A 22,620-nucleotide genomic window follows, 5' to 3' on the forward strand; every position below is an offset into this window, starting at 1 on the left:
ACATATATTTAATATTTTGAAAAATCTGGAGAGTGTGTGTATGTATATATATATATATATATATATATATATATATATATATACACACACACAAAACACACACACAGACACATTAAAATGTAGAAATATAATTGCCAATTGAAATTCATCATGAAATATATATCATCCACAGATCCAAAATATTTATTTTACTGAACATGGATTTATGTATCCTGTTGTTCATGTAGGAAGGTTACTCACATGTTGATTTTCAGTTCCAACAGCATTTAGGAGGAGTGATCTATTCTCACAGTTTGTATCTGCCAAGTCAGCCACCTCACAAGAATGTAGCTGGGAAACCAGGTAAGATTCTATATGTGCATGTAAAAATACATGTGCTGAATAGGCTAAAGAGAAAGGGAGACAGAAATTCACATATTTGTTAACATTAAAAACACATGGAGAACTATTACATTGGATTAGATTCATACCACCTACCCTTTATAATGTAAAAGGCCTGTCCAACTACACACCATGCCTCCTCTGAACTGCTTGCATTTCTATTGTGTTTGGGTTATATTACTTCATCATATTAGGATTCGTAGTCAGAGTCTAGTATGGTATGGCTTAGTGTCAGGGATTCAGTATTTGGAATGGAAAATAGGAAAATGAATCCAATGTGTATGCAAATATGTGCTACTCAAAAATCTTTCCACTGTTATCCAGAACAATGCCTTGATATTACCCTCGCCCCAAGTAAGACGCAATTCGAGGAGAAGAGTTAGAAAATCTTTGAATACATATGTGGAATGGAAAATGCTCTGGAGTTCACAACTTTGGAGGTGGTAGAGGAGTTTCCATAAGTAAGGGACAGGATAAACACTTCACAAACATGGAGCTTTGCTGGCCTAAAGACTTCTTGAGAAACTGCTTCTGAGGTTGGGCTCTTGAAATATATGATGTTGTCAGGAGCTTTAGCTTCCTTTGTAGTGAGACCATAAAAGCTGGGTCTGCATCTAAGTGACCGGAGGACATGGTTTCTGATTTTCCAATGAACATGAGGCAGAAGTGCTGAATTCTCTGTTTGTAGGTAAACTGTGGCAACCGGGGGCTAAGTGTCTCCCCGTGGGGACAGTGAAGCCATTTGGTCATCCTCCAATTTTCGGGGTGTTTCTTTCTGCTGCACTGGGAGTTTGGGGTTTCCTTGATGAAATACAATAAGTTCAACTGGGAAACAGTGCTGAAAAAAGTTCTGTCACGTGTGTTGGGTTAGGGTCCTATGAGAAGGCACTAACCATGCTTCTATCCCACAGAGCTTGGCCCCTTGACCATAGCAACCTGATTCTGAACATTGCCCTGAAACCTCTCCATATAACAAGATGCCTTTACATATAAGGGTCTGCTGGCTGCACCATGTCAGTCACAAGCCATTTGGAAGCCCTAGGCAGATCCACATGGCCCACCAAAGATGTTTGATCACACACCTGCACACCACTGCTCTAGGCCCACTACTCAGCAGGCACCACCTTACTGGCATCTCTGTTCAACATCATTTTCATGCAACCCAGTCAATCAAGGCACCTGTCTGGTACACTCATGATCAGCAACAGGACATCCAAAGGTTCTCCAGTGCCACCTGGTCATGGGAATTTTAAAGATTGCATGGTATTTATCTAGCCATTTTTAAAGAATGAAGTTGGAGGCATTGTGGGTTTCCATTCATTCAGGAACCATTAAATGGTGAGGAAGATCATTTCAATGAAAGCTCTGGAGAACTCTCACAAACAAGGCTTTCCAAAGAGTGGCCATATCTTTATATAAAACCAGGCCCACTGAGGTCAACAATGTGAGGTCCATGTGTGTTTTGACTCTCAACTATGACTGCCAGGTCTTTAAAAATTTAATCATGTGATATCCTGGCTGAAATTCCCAGTGTTCTGTGGAAAGTCACCCTTGGTTTCAATCTCAGATTCCAGGGGGGACTCTCATGCCTGGCCTCAGAAAATCCCAACACAATTCATGGCAATACTTCTCTGAGGTCAGTTCCAGAACTCAGTCTAAAAGGGGAATCACACCAGAGTTGAAGGCCAGGTGGACCCAGTCATCTCTTACACAGCCACACAAATGAACACAATTTAAACCAAAACACTGCCACAAGGCCCTCATCTTCTTCCATATAGACAATCCTCATAAACTCTGGCTAGAGGTCTCCATGAGGGGCGCAGCCAAAGACAGTGTCCACAATAAGATTTCTTGCCCCTCATTTGCCTTATGTCAGGGTGGCCTGCACACCTTTCTTTGAACCAGGAGTAATCAAATAGGCCTGCCTTTAATACTGCTGAGCTTTTACATTTTGAGGCCTGCTGATGGTGGGGTATAGATTCTTTGTGTGAACTGGAGTCATTAGAAAACCCAAGAACATAATGGCTAGCCTCTGCAGGGCTTTGAAAAACTCATTTGACCCAAAGGATCCCTATTCTCGCTTGACGGAAGTCAGGAACCTTACAGAGGAAGGTGAGAGACTTCATCCACAATGACTGCGTTTTTGCCATATTGGCTTTGGAAGCACATATGGGATCTTTCTTGAGATCCATCAGGTGCTTACAATCTAAGCCACAGCCTCACACAGGGCCAAGAGGCTGATTCAGACACATCCCTTTGCAAAGCAATTAAGAAAAGAGCCACAGGTGATAACTATTCGTTTGCATTTGAAAACTGTTTTCTTCAGCCTTCACAAAAGAGTGTCCTGAGGCAAAGACTTTGCTGACATCCAGGGAAACAAAACAATAGGTAAGCAAAAGGCCCAAAGCAGGGTTTCTCCACTGAGACTTCACTAGGCCCACTGATATCTGAGTTTTCTGAGATGCTCGCCATTCCATTCAGCTATCCAGTACATGACCATGTCACAACGCTTGGAGGTGGTACATATCTTGGATACAAAACCATGAGACTATCCTGAAGAGTGGCCAGAATTCAGGAAAAAAAATGGAAATTAGGAAGATAGTAGGTTTTGCCCAGGGATAAGGTAAGCAGCACTCCATTCATAAATAGGACAGGATGAATGCTGAAAGCTTTTTACTAGACAGGACACATCCATTGATGCATTCTCTTTTCTAATGTCTACAACCACAAACACAGTGGGATACACAAACACAGCAACACACGCCTTGTCAAAAGACTTGCTAGAAACAGTCCACTCCAAACCAAACAAACCACCTTTCCTTGCTCTTCTTAGAACATGAGACAAAACCACAAACCCACACCCACAACCACAAAGCACCCTCCTTCCCCCAAGGAGATCTGTGACTACCCGCAGTGTTTTCTGACTGGTGGGCCATACTATGTTTCCCGAAGTGGCCTGTCCTGTCTCAGATCTGGCCTCCTTGGCCAATTCTATGAAGTTTTCAGAAGCCAGAGGTGAGCCACTACCTGCTTTCTCAGGAAAGACCCCCTTCACAGCTTTCCTGGCAATTGACCATCCTCACATCTGTAGGTACCAAGAAAGACTGACTCTGTCCTTGGTAAATCCAAACAAGTGAGCCCACTGGGACTGGCACTGGGACTGCCTCTGGGTGCCTGGCTTCCTGGATCCCAAGTTCAGAGAGTTCCATCCCCAAGGAAGTGTGGTGAGGTCACTTCCTTCAGGAACTGAATGAGGTCACTGTCTTGGAAACCACTTTGTCCTAACTGTTGCTTCTAAGGGTCCCATGAGATGGAGGCTGCCCCTGCTTCCTGTGACACTTTCAAAAGTTAGAATGGTATATCAACCATAGGCACGAAGGAAAAGCTCTCCACACAGGCCTGGTTTGGTCCATCTTGTCTACATTAAGAAGAGAGAGGCTCATTCAGACACATCCTTTCATCGTTACCAGGTTGTTTGCCACGGAAGATGACTTTTGCTCTCTCAGATCCTTCCTAGCTGCCTACATCTTCTCCAGGGATCATTTCTGCATGGACTTTGAGGTTCTCAGCAAGTGGAAGATCCCCTACATTCCTGTATTGTAAGACCAACTCTGTCCCTTCTCTTGTGTCAAGTTAGATTGAGGGAACAGTGTATGCTTGGGGTTAAGAACATGTTCGATTTGGGTTAGAAATCATTCTGCTGGATGAAGAATGGTATTGAAAACCAGTGATTATATATATATATATATATATATATATATATATATATATATATATATATATATATAAAGGTGAAATATATGTATGAAAACAAAAATCTAAGTAAGATTTGAAGGCCAGAAGGGCATTGGGCTCTCGATTGGGATACTTAGCTTTGAATTACATTCTGTACAGATGTCTCCGATAAATCCATATACAATGGCACAGGACTTTGTACTTTGGAGGATTCAATGTAGAAGAGAACATCCAGTCAAAAAACATACTAGGTAAGATTAGGAAGATAGCCAGTAGTTTTAGGAAGAAGAGTGAGTATGAAATTTGGACCAAAAGTTTTTTAGCAATAGGGTGTCTGTTAGAGAGTGAATGTAAATGTCAGCACATGTGAAGAGTCAGTCACAATGATGAACAGGGAAAAATATGTAGGAAAGCAGATATGAATATCGACATTAGGAAATCAGGCAAAGTATAAAGTGAGTGATAGGATTAGACATATTCAACAGGGTTGAGGTTGAATATATAATCTTAGGCAGAAACCAATGAATAGTCACCAATAGAATTGACATTTGAGAGCATTAGGCAACCTAGACAAGGATGTTTTGAGTAATCCATGCTCACTTTCCAATTAGGCGTTGGTACAATCATAAGTGTGACCTTTGCATTTTGTGTCCAGAATATCACTGTGACAAAATGTATATGTCGATCAGGTGACATGAGTATTTCTTCCACCATTTTTGGGAGCAATATGTTGAAGACATATAAATTAGCATTTGGGGGTACAAATAGGTGTACCCTGGGTCTATGAGTATACAGATAATGCATGAAAAGACCATACTGTGAATGAAGGATATAAATAGTTCTCATTTAAATAGTGGATTGAACTGATATCTGAAAATATTTAGGAAATCTTATACTGATACAGGATCATTCATTCCAACCAGTTATACATGTAATGGTAATATCGGGGTTATTGTTTACCCTGAAGGGTGTGTGAGTTTTGCTTCAAAAGTTATGATGGAAATCCAAAATAATGTGTTTGGAAAGACGTCTCATGAAAAGACCAGTCCAGAAACATGGAGGAATACATGTGTTCTGAAGCAGGATTTGATTGAAATTGAACCAAATGCCTAGAAATTTGTGAAGGTGAGGATGAAAGATATATCCTATGATGTGCATGAACTGAAGAAATAGTAATGTAGCAGTGTTGAATAAAAATGAATGTCAAAATACACATCATGTCCCAGAGGAGTCTACTTGCATTGATGTTAAACAGGGTCAGTTACTGTAGAAATGTTAGGATTTTCATGCACCATTCACTGAAGTTAGTTTTCAGTACTAGGAAACAAATATGTATTTCAGGTGGATGAATATTCCTGAGAATAATCTTGTGCAAAGTTGATTATAAATCCACATACATGAACATGAATTTAGGGAGTGTAAAATAAGACAAATATATTTTATATTTTGAACAATCTGAAGAGTGTGTGTTTGTATATATACAAAACACACAGAGACACATTAAAAAGCAGAAATATATTTGCATATTGGAATTAATCATGAAATATATATCATCCACAGATCCAAAAATATGTATTTTACTAAACATGGATTTATGTATCATGTTTTTCAAGTAAAAAGAATACCCACAGGTTGATTTTCAGTTCCAACAGCACTTAGAAGGAGTGATCTCTTCTCACAGTTTGTATCTGCCAAGTCAGACACCAAACAAGAATGTAGTTGGGAAACCAGGTAGGATTCTCTATGTGCATGTGAAAATACATGTGCTGAATAGACTACACAAAAAGGGAGACAGGAATTCACATATTTGCTAACTTTAAAAACACATGGAGAACTATTACATTGGAATAGATTCATAACACCTTCCTTTTATAATGCAAAATGTCTGTTCAACTACACAACATGCCTCCTCTGAACTGCTTGTATTTCTATTCTGTTTTTTGTTATTTTTCTCCATCATATTAGGATTACTAGTCAGAGTCCAGTAGGGTATGGGTTAGTGTCAGAAATTCAGTGTTTGGAATGGAAAATAGGAAAATGAATCCAATGTGTATGCAAATATGTGTTACTCAAAAATCTTTTCACTTTCATTCATAACAATGCCTTGACATTACCCTCTCCCCAAGTAAGACGCAATTCGAGGAGAAGAGTTAGAAAATCTTTGAATTAAAATGTGGAATGAAAAATGCTCAGGAGTTCACAACTTTGGAGGTGGTAGAGGATTTTCCATAAGTAAGAGACAGGATGAACACTCCACAAACATGGAGCTCTGCTTGCCTAAAGACTACTTGAGAAACTGCCTCTGAGGTTGGGCACTTGAAATATATGTTGTTGTCAGGAGCTTTAGCTTCCTTTGTAGTGAGACCATCAAAGCTGTGTCTGCATCTAAGTGACCTGGAGGACATGGTTTCTGATTTTCCAATGAACATGAGGCAGAAGTGCTGAATTCTCTCTTTGTAGGTAAACTGTGGCAACTGGGGGCTTAGTGTCTCTCCGTGGGGACTGTGAAGGCATTTGGTCATCCTCCAATTTTCGGGGTGTTTCTTCCTGCTGCACTGGGAGTTTGGTATTTGCTTAACGAAATACAAAGAGTTAAACTGGGACACAGTGCGGGAGGGAGTTCTGTCAAATGTGGTGGGTCAGGATCCTAGGAACACGCACCAACCATGCTTCTATTCCACAGAGCTTTGCCCCTCAATCATAGCAACCTGATTCTTAACATTGCCCTGAAACCTCTTCATATAACAAATACCTTTACATATAAGGGTCTGCTGTCTGCACCATGTGAGTCACAAGCCATTTGGAAGCCCATGGCAGATCCACATGGCCCCACCACAGATGTATTATCACACACCTGCACACCACTGCTCTAGGCCCACTACACAGCAGGCCCCACCTTACTGGCATCTCTGTTCTACATCATTTTCATGCAACCCAGTCAATCAAGGCATCTGTCTGGTACACTCATGATCAGCAACAGGACATCCAAAGGTTCTCCAGTGCCACCTGGTCATGGGAATTTCAAAGATTGCATGGTATTTATCTAGCCATTTTTAAAGGATGAAGTTGGAGGTACTGTGGGTTTCCATTCATTCAGGAACCATTAAATGGTGAGAAAGATCTTTTTAATAAAAGCTCTGGAGAATTCTCACAAATAAGGCTTCCCGAAGAGTGGCCAAAATGTCACATGAAACCAGGCCCACTGAGGTCTACAATGTGAGGTTTATGTGTGTTTTGACTCTCAACTATGGCTGCCAGGTCTTTAAAAATAAAATCATGTGATATGCTGACTGAGATTCCCAGTGTTCTGTGGAAATTCACCCTAGGCTTCGATCTCAGTTTCCAGGGGGGACTCTCATGCATGGCCTCGAAAAATCCCAAGACAATTCATGGCAATACTTCTCTGAGGTCAGCTCCAGAACTCAGTCTCCAAGGAAAATCACACCAGAGTTCAAGCCCAGGCGGACCCAGTCATCTCTTCCACAGCCACACAAATGACCACAATTCAAACCAAAACACTGCCACAAGGCCCTCATCTGCTTGCATACAGACAATCCTCATAACCTCTGGCTGGAGGTTTCCATGAGGGGCACAGCCTAAGATAGTGTCCACAATAAGCTTACTTGCCCCTCATTTGCCTAATGTCAGGGTGGCCTGGACACCTTCCTTTGAACCAGGAGTGATCAAATAGGCCTGCCTTTAATACTGCTCAGCTTCTCCACTTTGAGGCCTGCTGATGGTGGGGTATAGATTCTTTGTGTGAATTGGAGTCATGAGAAAACCCAAGCACATAATGGCTAGCCTCTGCAGGGATTTGAAAAATTCATTTGTCCCAAAGGATCCCTATTCTCACTTGATGAAGGTAAGCAACCTTACAGAGGAAGGTGAGAGACTTCATCCACAATGACTGCTTTTTTGCCATATTGGCTTTGGATGCACATATGTCTCTTTTTTGAGATCCATCAGGTGCTGACAATCTAAGCCACAGCCTCACACAGGGCCAAGAGGCTGATTCAGACACATCCCTTTGCAAAGCAATTAAGCAAAGAGCCACAGGTGATGCCCATTCGTTTGCATTTGAAAACTGTTTTTTTCAGGCTTCACAAAGGGGTGTCCTGAGGCAAAGACCTTGCTGACATCCAGGGAAACAGAACAATAGGGAAGCAAAAGGCCCAAAGCAGGGTTTCTCCACTGAGACTTTACTGGGCCCACTGATATCTGAGTTTTCTGAGATGCTCGCCATTCCTTTCAGCTATGTAGTACATGGTCATGTCACCATGCTTGGAGGTGGTACATATCTTGGACACAAAACCATGAGCCTATTCTGAAGAGTGGCCAGAATTCAGGAAGAAACAGAAACTTAGGAAGATACTAGGTGTTGCCCATGGATAAGGCAAGCCGCAGTCCATTTTAAATAGGGCAAAATGAATGCTGGAAGCTTTCTACTAGACAGGACACATCCATTGATGCATTTTCTTTTCTAATGTCTACAACCACGGACACAGTGGGATACACAGACATAGAAACACTCGCCTTGTCAAAAGACTTGCTAGAAACAGTCCACTCCAAACCAAACAAACTGCCTTTCCTAGCTCTTCTCTGAGCATGAGACCAAACCACAAACTCACACCCACACCCAAAAAGCCACCTCTTTCCCCCAAGGAAGTCTGTGACTACCCGCAGTGTCCTCTGACTGGTGGGCCATACTATGTTCCCTCGAAATGGCCTGTCCTGTCTCAGATCTGGCCTCCTTGTCCAATTCTGTGAAGTTGTCAGGAGCCAGGGGTGAGCCACTACCTGCTTTATCAGGAAAGACCCCGTTCATAGCTTTCCTGGCAATTGGCCATCCTCACATGTGTAGGTACCAAGAAAGACTGACTCTGTCCTTGGTAAATCCAAATAAGTGAGCCCAATGAGACTGGAACTGGGACTGCCTCTGGGTGCCTGGCTTCCTGGATTACAAGTTCAGAGAGTTAGATCACCAAGGGAGTGTGGTGAGGTCACTTACTTCAGGAACTGAATGAGGTCACTGCCTTGGAAACTACTTTGTCCTAACTGATGCTTCCAAGGGTCCCATGAGATGGAGGCTACCCCTGCTTCCTGTGACACTTTCAAAACTTAGAATTGTATATCAACCATAGGCACCCAGGAAAAGCTCTCCACACAGGCCTGGTTTGGTCCATCTTGTTTACATTAAGAAGAGAGAGGCTCATTCAGACACACCCCTTCATTCTGACCAGGATGTTTGCCACAAAAGATGACTTTTGCTCTCTCAGTTCCTTCCTAGCTGCCTACCTCTTCTAAAGGGATAATTTCTGCATGGATCTTTGAGGTTCTCAGAAGGTGACAGATCCCCTACATTCCTGTATTGTAAGACCAACTCTGTCCCTGCTCATGTGTAACGTTAGATTGAAGAAACAGTGTATGCTTGGGGTTAAGAACATGTTCAATTTGGGTTAGGAATCATTCTGCTGGATGAAGAATGGTATTGGGAACTTGTGATATTTATAATGATATAGAGGTGAAATATATGTATGAAAACAAGAATCTAAGTAAGATTTGAAGGCCAGAAGGGCATTGGGCCCTTGATTGGGATACTTAGCTTTGAATTACATTCTGTACAGATGTCTCTGATAAATCCATGTACAATGGCACAGGACCTTGTACCTTGGATGATTCAATGTAGAAGAGAACATCCAGTCAAAAAGGGATACTAGGTAGGATTAGGAAGATAGTCAGTAGGTTTCGGAAGAAGAGTTAGTATGAAATTTGGACCAAAAGTTCTTTAGCAATAGGGTATCTGTTAGAACAGAGTGAATGGAAATGTCAGCACATGTGAAGAGTCAGTGACAATGATGAACTGGGGAAAATATGTAGGAAAGCAGATATGAATATAGACATTAGGAAATCAGGCAAAGTATAAAGTGAGTTATAAGATTAGGCATTTTCAACAGGGTTGAGGTTGAATATATAATCTTAGGCAGAAACAAATGTGTAGTCACCAATAGGATTGACATTTGAGAGCATTAGGCAACCTGGACAAGGATGTTTTTAGTAATCCTTGCTCACTTTCCAATTAGGTTTGGTACAATCATAAGTGTGACCTTTGCATTTTGTGTCCAGAATATCACTGTGATAAAATGTATATGTCGATCAGGTGACATGAGTATTTCTTCCACCATTTTTGGGAGCAATATGTTGAAGACATATAAATTAGCATTCGGGGGTACAAATAGGTGTACCCTGGGTCTATGAATATAGAGATAATGCATGAATAGACCATACTGTGAATGAAGAATATAAATGGTTAAAATTTAAATAATGGATTGAATTGATATCTGAAAATATATAGGAAATCTTTTACTGATACAGGATCATTCATTCCAACCAGTTATACATGTAATGGTAATATTGGGGTTATGGTTTACCCTTAATGGTGTGTGAGGTTTGCTTCAAAAATGATTATGGAAATCCAAAATAATGTGTTTGGAAAGAAGTCTCATGAAAAGACCAGTCCAGAAACATGGAGGAATACATGTGTTCTGAAGCAGGATTTGATTGAAAGTGAACCAAATGCCTAGAAATTTGGGAACGTGAGGATGAAAGGTATATCCTATGATGTTGATCAACTGACGAAATATTAATGTAGCAGTGTTGAATAAAAATGAATGTTTAAATACACATCATTTCCCACAGGATTTTACTTGCATTGATGTTAAACAGGGTCAGTTACTGAAGAAATGTTAGGATTTCTATGCACCATTCACTGAACTTAGTTTTCAGTACTAGGAAACAAATATGTATTTCAGGTGGATGAATATTTCTGAGAATAATCTTGTGAAAAGTTGATTATAAATCCACATACATGAACATGAATTTAGGGAGTGTAAAATAAGACACAAATATTAAATATTTTGTAAAATCTGGAGAGTGTGTGTGTGTATATATAAATATATATATATATATATATATAAAAACAAAACACACACAGAGACACATTAAAAAGTAGAAATATAATTGCCAATTGAAATTCATCATGAAATATATATCATCCACAGATCCAAAATATTTATTTTACTGAACATGAATTTATGTGTCATGTTGTTCATGTAGGAAGGTTACTCACAGGTTGATTTTCAGTTCCAACAGCATTTAGGAGGAGTGATCTCTTCTCACAGTTTGTATCTGCCAAGTCAGCCACCTCACAAGAATGTAGCTGGGAAACCAGGTAAGATTCTATATGTGCATGTAAAAATACATGTGCTGAATAGCCTACAGAGAAAGGCAGACAGGAATTCACATATTTGTTAACATTAAAAACACATGAAGAACTATTACATTGGACTAGATTCATAACACCTACCCTTTATAATGTAAAAGGCCTGTCCAACTACACACCATGCCTCCTTTGAACTGCTTGCATTTCTATTGTGTTTCGGTTATATTTATTCATCATATTAGGATTCGTAGTGAGAGTCTAGTAGTGTATGGCTTAGTGTCAGCGATTCAGTATTTGGAATGGAAAATAGGAAAATGAATCCAATGTGTATGCAACTATGTGCTACTCAAAAATCTTCCAACTTTCATCCAGAACAATGCCTTGACATTACCCTCGCCCCAAGTAAGACGCAATTCGAGGAGAAGTGTTAGAAAATCTTTGAATACATATGTGGAATGGAAAATGCTCAGGAGTTCACAACTTTGGAGGTGGTAGAAGAGTTTCCATAAGTAAGGGACAGGATAAACACTTCACAAAGGTGGAGCTCTGCTGGCCTAAACACTTCTTGAGAAAATGCCTCTGAGGTTGGGCTCTTGAAATATATGTTGTTGTCAGGAGGTTTAGCTTCCTTTGTACTGAGACAATCAAAGCTGGGTCTGCATCTAAGTGACCTGGAGGACATGGTTTCTGATTTTCCAATGAACATGAGGCAGAAGTGCTGAATTCTCTGTTTGTAGGTAAACTGTGGCCACCGGGGGTTAAGGGTCTCCAACTGGGGACAGTGAAGCCATTTGTTCATCCTCCACTTTTCGGGGTGTTTCTTCCTGCTGCACTGGGAGTTTGGGTTTTCCTTTATGAAATACAATAAGTTCAACTGGGAAACAGTGCTGGAAGAAGTTCTGTCACGTGTGATGGGTCAGGGTCCTAGGAGAATGCACCAACCATGCTTCTATCCCACAGAGCTTGCCCCTTGACCATAGCAACCTGATTCTGAACATTGCCCTGAAACCTCTCCATATAACAAGATGCCTTTACATATAAGGGTCTGCTGGCTGCACCACGTCAGTCACAAGCCATTTGGAAGCCCTAGGCATATCCACATGGCCCAACCAAAGATGTTTGATCACACACCTGCACACCACTGCTCTAGGCCCACTACTCAGCAGGACCCACCTTACTGGCATCTCTGTTCTACATCATTTTCATGCAACCCAGTCAATCAAGGCACCAGTCTGGTACACTCATGATCAGCAACAGGACATCCAAAAGTTCTCAGTGCCAACTGGTCATGGGAATTTCAAAGATTGCATGGTATTTATCTAGCCATTTTTAAAGAATGAAGTTGGAGGTACTGTGGGTTTCCATTCATTCAGGAACCATTAAATGGTGAGGAAGATCATTTCAATGAAAGCTCTGGAGAACTCTCAAAAACAAGGCTTCTAAAAGAGTGGCCATATCATCACATAAAACCAGGCCCACTGAGGTCAACAATGTGAGGTCCATGTGTGTTTAGACTCTCAACTATGACTGCCAGGTCTTTAAAAATTTAATCATGTGATATCCTGGCTGGGATTCCCAGTGTTCTGTGGAAAGTCACCCTGGGCTTCAATCTCAGTTTCCAGGGGGGACTATCATGCGTGGCCTCAGAAAATCCCAACACAATTCATGGCAATACTTCTCTGAGGTCAGTTCCAGAACTCAGTCTACAAGGGGAATCACACCAGAGTTCAAGCCCAGGCGGACCCAGTCATCTCTTCCACAGCCACACAAATGACCACAATTCAAACCAAAACACTGCCACAAGGCCCTCATCTCCTTCCATATAGGCAATCCTCATAAACTCTGGCTAGAGGTCTCCATGAGGGGCGCAGCCAAAGACAGTGTCCACAATAAGCTTTCTTGCCCCTCCTTTGCCTAATGTCAGGGTGGCCTGCACACCTTCCTTTGAACCAGGAGTGATCAAATAGGCCTGCCTTTAATACTGCTGAGATTCTCCACTTTGAGACCTGCTGATGGTGGGGTATAGATTCTTTGTGTGAATTGGAGTCATGAGAAAACCCAAGCACATAATGGCTAGCCTCTGCAGGGCTTTGAAAAACTCATTTGACCCAAAAGATCACTATTCTCACTTGAGGGAGATCAGGAACCTTACAGAGGAAGGCGAGAGACTTCATCCACAATGACTGCTTTTTTGCCATTTTGGCTTTGGGAGCACATATGGGATCTTCCTTGAGATTTATCAGGTGCTGACAATCTAAGCCACAGCCTCACACAGGGCCAAGAGGCTGATTCAGACACATCCCTTTGCAAAGCAATTAAGCAAAGAGCCACAGGTGATAACCATTCCTTTGCATTGGAAAACTGTTGTCTTCAGCCTTCACAAAAGAGTGTCCTGAGGCAAAGACCTTGCTGACATCCAGGGAAACAGAACAATAGGTAAGCAAAAGGCCCAAAGCAGGGTTTCTCCACTGAGACTTCACTAGGCCCACTGATATCTGAGTTTTATGAGATGCTTTCCATTCAGCTATCCAGTACATGACCATGTCACAACACTTGGAGGTGGTACATATCTTGGACACAAAACCATGAGCCTAACCTGAAGAGTGGCCAGAATTCAGGAAGAAAAAAGGAAAATAGGAAGATAGTAGGTTTTGCCCATGGATAAGGCAAGCAGCTCTCCATTCATAAATAGGACAGGATGAATGCTGGAAGCTTTTTACTAGAGAGGACAAATACATTGATGCATTCTCTTTTCTAATGTCTACAACCACAGACACAGTGGGATACACAGACACAGCAACACACGCCTTGTCAAAAGACTTGCTAGAAACAGTCCACTCAAAAAAAAACAAGCCACCTTTCCTAGCTCTTCTTAGAACATGAGACAAAACCACAAACTCACACCCACACTCACAAAGCAACCTCCTTTCCCCAAGGAGGTCTGTGACTACCTGCAGTGTCCTCTGACTGGTGGGCCATACTATGTTTCCTGAAGTGAGCTGTCCTGTCTCAGATCTGGCCTCCTTGGCCAATGCTGTGAAGTTGTCAGGATCCAGAGGTGAGTCACTACCTGCTTTCTCAGAAGAGACCCTCTTCAGAGCTTTCCTGGCATTGACCATCCTCACATCTGTAGGTACCAAGAAAGACTGACTCTGTCCTTGGTAAATCCAAACAAGTGAGCCCACTGGGACTGGCACTGGGACTGCCTCTGGGTGCCTGGCTTCCTGGATCCCAAGTTCAGAGAGTTCCATCACCAAGGAAGTGTGGTGAGGTCACTTCCTTCAGGAACTGAATGAGGTCACTGCCTTGGAAACCACTTTGTCCTAACTGTTGCTTCTAAGGGTCCCATGAGATGGAGGCTGCCCCTGATTCCTGTGACACTTTCCAAAGGTAGAATGGTATATCAACCATAGGCACTCAGAAAAAGCTCTCCACACAGGCCTGGTTTGGACCATCTTGTCTACACTAAGAAGAGAGAGGCTCATTCAGACACATCTCTTCATCTTTACCAGGTTGTTTGCCAGGGAAGATGACTTTTGCTCTCTCAGGTCCTTCCTAGCTGCCTACATCTTCTCCAGGGATCATTTCTGCATGGACTTTGAGGTTCTCAGCAAGTGGAAGATCCCCTACATTCCTGTATTGTAAGACCAACTCTGTCCCTGCTCTTGTGTAAAGTTAGATTGAGGGAACAGTGTATTCTTGGGGTTGAGAACGTGTTCGATTTGGGTTAGGAATCATTCTGCTGGATGAAGAATGGTATTGAGAACCTGTGATATTTATAATAATATAGAGGTTAAATATATGTCTGAAAACAAAAATCTAAGTAAGATTTTAAGGCCAGATGGGCATTGGGCCCTTGATTCGTATAATTATCTTTGAATTACATTCTGTACAGATGTCTCTGATAAATCCATATACAATGGCTCAGGACCTTGTACCTTGGATGATTCAATGTAGAAGAGAACATCCAGTCAAAAAGTGATACTAGGTAGGATTAGGAAGATAGTCAGTAGGTTTCGGAAGAAGAGTGAGTATGAAATTTGGACCAAAAGTTCTTTAGCAATAGGGTGTCTGTTAGAACAGAGTGAATGTAAATGTCAGCACATGTGAAGAGTCAGTGACAATGATGAACTGGGGAAAATTTGTAGGAAAGCAGATATGAATATAGACATTAGAAAATCAGGCAAAGTATAAAGTGAGTGATAAGATTAGATATTTTCAACAGGGTTGAGGTTGAATATATAATCTTAGGCAGAAACAAATGTGTAGTCACCAATAGGATTGACATTTGAGAGCATTAGGCAACCTGGACAAGGATGTTTTGAGTAATCCATGCACACTTTCCAATTAGGCTTTGGTACAATCATAAGTGTGACCTTTGCATTTTCTGTCCAGAATATCACTGTGATAAAATGTATATGTAGATCAGGTGACATGAGTATTTCTTCCACCATTTTTGAGAACAATATGTTGCAGACGTATAAATTAGCATTCGGGGGTACAAATAGGTGTACCCTGGGTCTATGAGTATAGAGATAATGCGTGAATAGATTATACTGTGAATGCAGAATATAAATGGTTCCAATTTAAATAATGGATTGAAATGACATCTGAAAATATATAGGACATCTTAAACTGAAAAAGGATCATTTTTGCAACCAGTTATACATCTAATGGTAATACTGGGGTTATGGTTTACCCTGAATGGTGTGAGTTTTTCTTCAAAAGTGATTATGGAAATTCAAAATAATGTGTTTAGAAACAAGTCTCATGAAAAGACCAGTCCAGAAACATGGAGGAATACATGTGTTCTTAAGCAGGATTTGATTGAAAGTGAACCAAATTTGTGAACGTGAGGATGAAAGATATATCCTATGATGTGGATCAACTGAAGAAATATTAATGTAGCAGTGTTGAATAAAAATGAATGTTTAAATACACATCATGTCCCACAGGATTTTACTTGCATTGATGTTAAACAGGGTCAGTTACTGTAGAAATGTTAGGATTTCTATGCACCATTCACTGAACTTAGTTTTCAGTACTAGGAATCAAATATGTATTTCAGGTGGATGAATATTTCTGAGAATAATCTTGTGAAAAGTTGATTATAAATCCACATACATGAACATGAATTTAGGGAGTGTAAAATAAGACACATATATTTAATATTTTGAAAAATCTGGAGAGTGTGTGTGTGTATATATATATATATATATATATATATATATATATATATACAGAAAACACACACACAGACACATTAAAAAGTAGAAATATAATTGCCAATTGAAATTCATCATGAAATATATATCATCCACAGATCCAAAATATTTATTTTACTGAACATGGATTTATGTATCATGTTGTTCAAGTAAAAAGCATACGCACAGGTTGATTTTCAGTTCCAACAGCACTTAGAAGGAGTGATCTCTTCTCACAGTTTGTATCTGCCAAGTCAAACACCAAGCAAGAATGTAGTTGGGAAACCAGGTAGTATTCTCTATGTGCATGTGAAAATATATGTGCTGAATAGACTACAGAGAAAGGGAGACAGGCATTCACATATTTGCTAACTTTAAAAACACATGGAGAAGCATTACATTGGAATAGATTCATAACACCTTCTTTTTATAATGCAAAAGGTCTGTCCAACTACACACCATGCCTCCTCTGAACAGCTTGTATTTCTATTCTGTTTTTTGTTATGTTTCTCCATCATATTAGGATTACTAGTCAGAGTCTAGTAGGGTATGGGTTAGTGTCAGGGATTCAGTATTTGGAATGGAAAATAGGAAAATGAATCCAATGTGTATGCAAATATGTGCTACTCAAAAATCTTCCCACTTTCATCCATAACAATGCCTTGACATTAACCTCTTCCCAAGTAAGACGCAATTCGAAGAGAAGAGTTAGAAAATCTTTGAATTAAAATGTGGAATGAAAAATGCTCAGGAGTTCACAACTTTGGAGGTGGTAGAGGATTTTCCATAAGTAAGAGACAGGATGAACACTCCACAAACATGGAGCTCTGCTTGCCTAAAGACTACTTGAGAAACTGCCTCTGAGGTTGGGCACTTGAAATATATGTTGTTGTCAGGAGCTTTAGCTTCCTTTGTAGTGAGACCATCAAAGCTGTGTCTGCATCTAAGTGACCTGGAGGACATGGTTTCTGATTTTCCAATGAACATGAGGCAGAAGTGCTGAATTCTCTCTTTGTAGGTAAACTGTGGCAACTGGGGGCTAAGTGTCTCTCCGTGGGGACTGTGAAGGCATTTGGTCATCCTCCAATTTTCGGGGTGTTTCTTCCTGCTGCACTGGGAGTTTGGTATTCGCTTAACGAAATTCAAAGAGTTAAACTGAGACACAGTGCGGGAGGGAGTTCTGTCAAATGTGGTGGGTCAGGATCCTAGGAAAAAGCACCAACCATGCTTCTATCTCACAGAGCTTTGCCCCTCAACCATAGCAACCTGATTCTTAACACTGCCCTGAAACCTCTTCATATAACAAATACCTTTACATATAAGGGTCTGCTGTCTGCACCATGTCAGTCACAAGCCATTTGGAAGCCCTAGGCAGATCCACATGGCCCCACCACAGATGTATTATCACACACCTGCACACCACTGCTCTAGGCCCACTACTCAGCAGGCCCCACCTTACTGGCATCTCTGTTCTACATCATTTTCATGCAACCCAGTCAATCAAGGCATCTGTCTGGTACACTCATGATCAGCAACAGGACATCCAAACGTTCTCCAGTGCCACCTGGTCATGGGAATTTCAAAGATTGCATGGTATTTATCTAGCCATTTTTAAAGGATGAAGTTGGAAGCAATGTGGGTTTCCATTCATTCAGGAACCATTAAATGGTGAGAAAGATCATTTCAATAAAAGCTCTGGAGAACTCTCACAAATAAGGCTTCCCGAAGAGTGGCCAAAATGTCACATGAAACCAGGCCCACTGAGGTCTACAATGTGAGGTCCATGTGTGTTTTGACTATCAACTATGGCTGCCAGGTCTTTAAAAATAAAATCATGTGATATGCTGACTGAGATTCCCAGTGTTCTGTGGAAATTCACCTTGGGCTTCGATCTCAGTTTCCAGGGGGGACTCTCATGCATGGCCTCGAAAAATCCCAACACAATTCATGGCAATACTTCTTTGAGGTCAGTTCAGAACTCAGTCTCCAAGGGGAATCACACCAGAGTTCAAGCCCAGGCGAACCCAGTCATCTCTTCCACAGCCACGCAAATGACCACAATTCAAACCAAAACACTGCCACAAGGCCCTCATCTGCTACCATATAGACAATCCTCATAACCTCTGTCTGGAGGTTCCCATGAGGGGCGCAGCCTAAAAAAGTGTCCACAATAAGCTTACTTGCCCCTCATTTGGCTAATATCAGGGTGGCCTGGACACCCTTTCTTTGAACCAGGAGTGATCAATTAGGCCTTCCTTTAATACTGCTGAGCTTCTCCAATTTGATGCCTGCTGATGGTGGGGTATAGATTCTTTGTGTGAATTGGAGTCATGAGAAAACCCAAGCACATAATAGCTAGCCTCTGCAGGGCTTTGAAAAAATCATTTGACCCAAAGGATCCCTATTCTCACTTAATGGAGGTCAGAAACCTTACAAAGAAAGGCGAGAGACTTCATCCACCATGACTGCTTTTTTGCCATATTTGCTTTGGAAGAACATATGGGATCTTTCTTGAGATCCATCAGGTGCTGACAATCTAAGCCACAGCCTCACACAGGGCCAAGAGGCTGATTCAGACACATCCCTTTGCAAAGCAATTAAGCAAAGAGCCACAGGTGATGCCCATTCTTTTGCATTTGAAAACTGTATTTTTCTGGCTTCACAAAGCGGTGTCCTGAGGCAAAGACCTTGCTGACATCCAGGGAAACAGAACAATAGGGAAGCAAAAGGCCCAAAGCAGGGTTTCTCCACTGAGACTTTACTGGGCCCACTGATATCTGAGTTTTCTGAGATGCTCGCCATTCCTTTCAGCTATGTAGTACATGGTCATGTCACCAAGCTTGGAGGTGGTACATATCTTGGACACAAAACCATGAGCATATTGTGAAGAGTGGCCAGAATTCAGGAAGAAAACAGGAATTTAGGAAGATACTAGGTATTGCCCATGGATAAGGCAAGCTGAAGTCCATTTAAATAGGGCAAAATGAATGCTGGAAGCTTTCTACTAGACAGTACACATCCATTCATGCATTTTTTTTTCTAATGTCTACAACCACGGACACAGTGGGATACACAGACATAGCAACCCTCGCCTTGTCAAAAGACCTGCTAGAAACAGTCCACTACAAACCAAACAAACTGCCTTTCTTAGCTCTTCTCAGAACATGAGACCAAACCACAAACTCACACCCACACCCACAAAGCCACCTCCTTCCCCCAAGAAAGTCTGTGACTACCCGCAGTGTCCTCTGACTGGTGGGCCATACTATGTTCCCATGAAATGGCCTGTCCTGTCTCAGATCTGGCCTCCTTGGCAAATTCTGTGAAGTTGTCAGGAGCCAGGGGTGAGCCACTACCTGCTTTTTCAGGAAAGACCCCGTTCATAGCGTTCCTGGCAATTGGCCATCCTCACATGTGTAGGTACCAAGAAAGACTGACTCTGTCCTTGGTAAATCCAAACAAGTGAGCCCACTGAGACTGGCACTGGGACTGCCTATGGGTGCCTGGCTTCCTGGATTACAATTTCAGAGAGTTCTATCACCAAGGGAGTGTGGTGAGGTCACTTCCTTCAGGAACTGAATGAGGTCACTGCCTTGGAAACAACTTTGTCCTAACTGATGCTTCCAAGGGTCCCATGAGATGGAGGCAACCCCTGCTTCCTGTGACACTTTCAAAACTTAGAATGGTATATCAACCATAGGCACCCAGGAAAATCTCTCCACACAGGCCTGGTTTGGTCGATCTTGTCTACATTAAGTAGAGAGAGGCTCATTCAGACACACCCCTTCTTTCTGACCAGGTTGTTTGCCACAGAAGATGACATTTGCTCTCTCAGTTCATTCCTAGCAGCCTACATCTTCACCAGGGATAATTTCTGCATGGACCTTTGAAGTTCTAAGCAGGTGAAAGAGCCCCTACATTCCTGTATTGTAAGACCAACTCTGTCCCTGCTCTTGTGTCAAGTTAGATTGAGGGAACAGTGTATGCCTGGGGTTAAGAACATGTTCGATTTGGGTTAGGAATCATTCTGCTGGATGAAGAATGGTATTGGGAACCTGTGATATTTATAATAATATAGAGGTGAAATATATGTATGAAAACAAAAATCTAAGTAAGATTTGAAGGCCATAAGGGCATTGGGCCCTTGATTGGTATACTTAGCTTTGAATTACATTCTGTACAGATGTCTTTGATAAATCCATATACAATGGCTCAGGACCTTGTACCTTGGATGATTCAATGTAGAAGAGAACATCCAGTCAAAAAGGGATACTAGGTATGATTAGGAAGATAGTCAGTAGGTTTCAGAAGAATACTGAGCATGAAATTTGGACCAAAAGTTCTTTAGCAATAGGGTAGCTGTTAGAAAAAAGTGAATGTAAATGTCAGCACATGTGAAGAGTCAGTGACAATGATGAACTGGGCAAAATATGTAGGTAAGCAGATATGAATATAATAATTAGGAAATCAGGCAAAGTATAATGTGAGTGATAAGATTAGGCATTTTCAACAGGGTTTAGGTTGAATATATAATCTTAGGCAGAAACCAATGTGTAGTCAGCAATAGGATTGACATTTGAGAGCATTAGGCAACCTGGACAAGGATGTTTTTAGTAATCCTTGCTCACTTTCCAATTAGGCTTTGGTACAATCATAAATGTGACCTCTGCAATTGTGTCCAGAATATCACTGTGATAAAATGTATATGTCGATCAGGTGACATGAGTATTTCTTCCACCATTTTTGGGAGCAATATGTTGAAGACATATAAATTAGCATTCCGGGGTACAAATAGGTGGACCCTGGGTCTATGAGTATACAGATAATGCATGAAAAGACCATACTGTGAATGAAGGATATAAATAGTTCTCATTTAAATAGTGGATTGAACTGATATCTGAAAATATTTAGGAAATCTTATACTGATACAGAATGATTCATTTTAACCAGTTGTACATCTAATGGTAATATTGGGTTTATGGTTTACCCTTAATGGTGTGTGAGTTTATCTTCAAAAGTGATTATGGAAATCCAAAATAATGTGTTTGGAAAGAAGTCTCATGAAAAGACCAGTCCAGAAACATGGAGGAATACATGTGTTCTGAAGCAGGATTTGATTGAAAGTGAACCAAATGCCTAGAAATTTGTGAACGTGAGGATGAAATATATATCTTATGATGTGGATAAACTGAAGAAATATTAATGTAGCAGTGTTGAATAAAAATGAATGTTTAAATACACATCTTGTCCCACAGGATTTTACTTGCATTGATGTTAAACAGGGTCAGTTACTGTAGAAATGTTAGGATTTCTATGCACCATTCACTGAACTTAGTTTTCAGTACTAGGAAACAAATATGTATTTCAGGTGGATGAATATTTCTGAGAATAATCTTGTGAAGAGTTGATTATAAATCCACAAACATGAACATGAATTTAGGGAGTGTAAAATAAGACACATATATTTAATATTTTGAAAAATCTGGAGAGTGTGTGTGTGTATATATACATATATATATATATATATATATATATATATATATATATATACACACACACAAAACACACACACAGACACATTAAAAAGTAGAAATATAATTGCCAATTGAAATTCATCATGAAATATATATCATCCACAGATCCAAAATATTTATTTTACTGAACATGGATTTATGTATCCTGTTGTTCATGTAGGAAGGTTACTCACAGGTTGATTTTCAGTTCCAACAGCATTTAGGAGGAGTGATCTCTTCTCACAGTTTGTATCTGGCAAGTCAGCCACCTCACAAGAATGTAGCTGTGAAATCAGATAAGATTCTATATGTGCATGTAAAAATACATGTGCTGAATAGGCTACAGAGAAAGGGAGACAGGAATTCACATATTTGTTAACATTAAAAACACATGGAGAACTATTACATTGGAATAGATTCATAACACCTACCCTTTATAATGTAAAAGGCCTGTCTAACAACACACCATGCCTCCTCTGAACTGCTTGAATTTCTATTGTGTTTGGGTTATATTTCTTCATCATATAAGAATTTGTAGTCAGAGTCTAGTAGGGTATGGCTTAGTGTC

General features: G+C 40.8%; 1 long non-coding RNA gene across 1 annotated transcript; it reads right to left on the reverse strand.

Moving 5' to 3' along the window:
- Window positions 1-259: 259 nt before the first annotated feature.
- Window positions 260-22,330, reverse strand: LOC144365313 (uncharacterized). The gene is made up of 3 exons (XR_013423621.1): window positions 22,247-22,330; window positions 11,243-11,388; window positions 260-386 (listed from the first exon to the last, which is right to left on the reverse strand). It is a non-coding gene; the product is annotated as an uncharacterized LOC144365313 (long non-coding RNA).
- Between the last annotated feature and the right edge of the window lie 290 nt (window positions 22,331-22,620).

Source organism: Ictidomys tridecemlineatus, chromosome 7 (assembly GCF_052094955.1).
Source record: "Ictidomys tridecemlineatus isolate mIctTri1 chromosome 7, mIctTri1.hap1, whole genome shotgun sequence".
NCBI lineage: Eukaryota > Metazoa > Chordata > Mammalia > Rodentia > Sciuridae > Ictidomys > Ictidomys tridecemlineatus.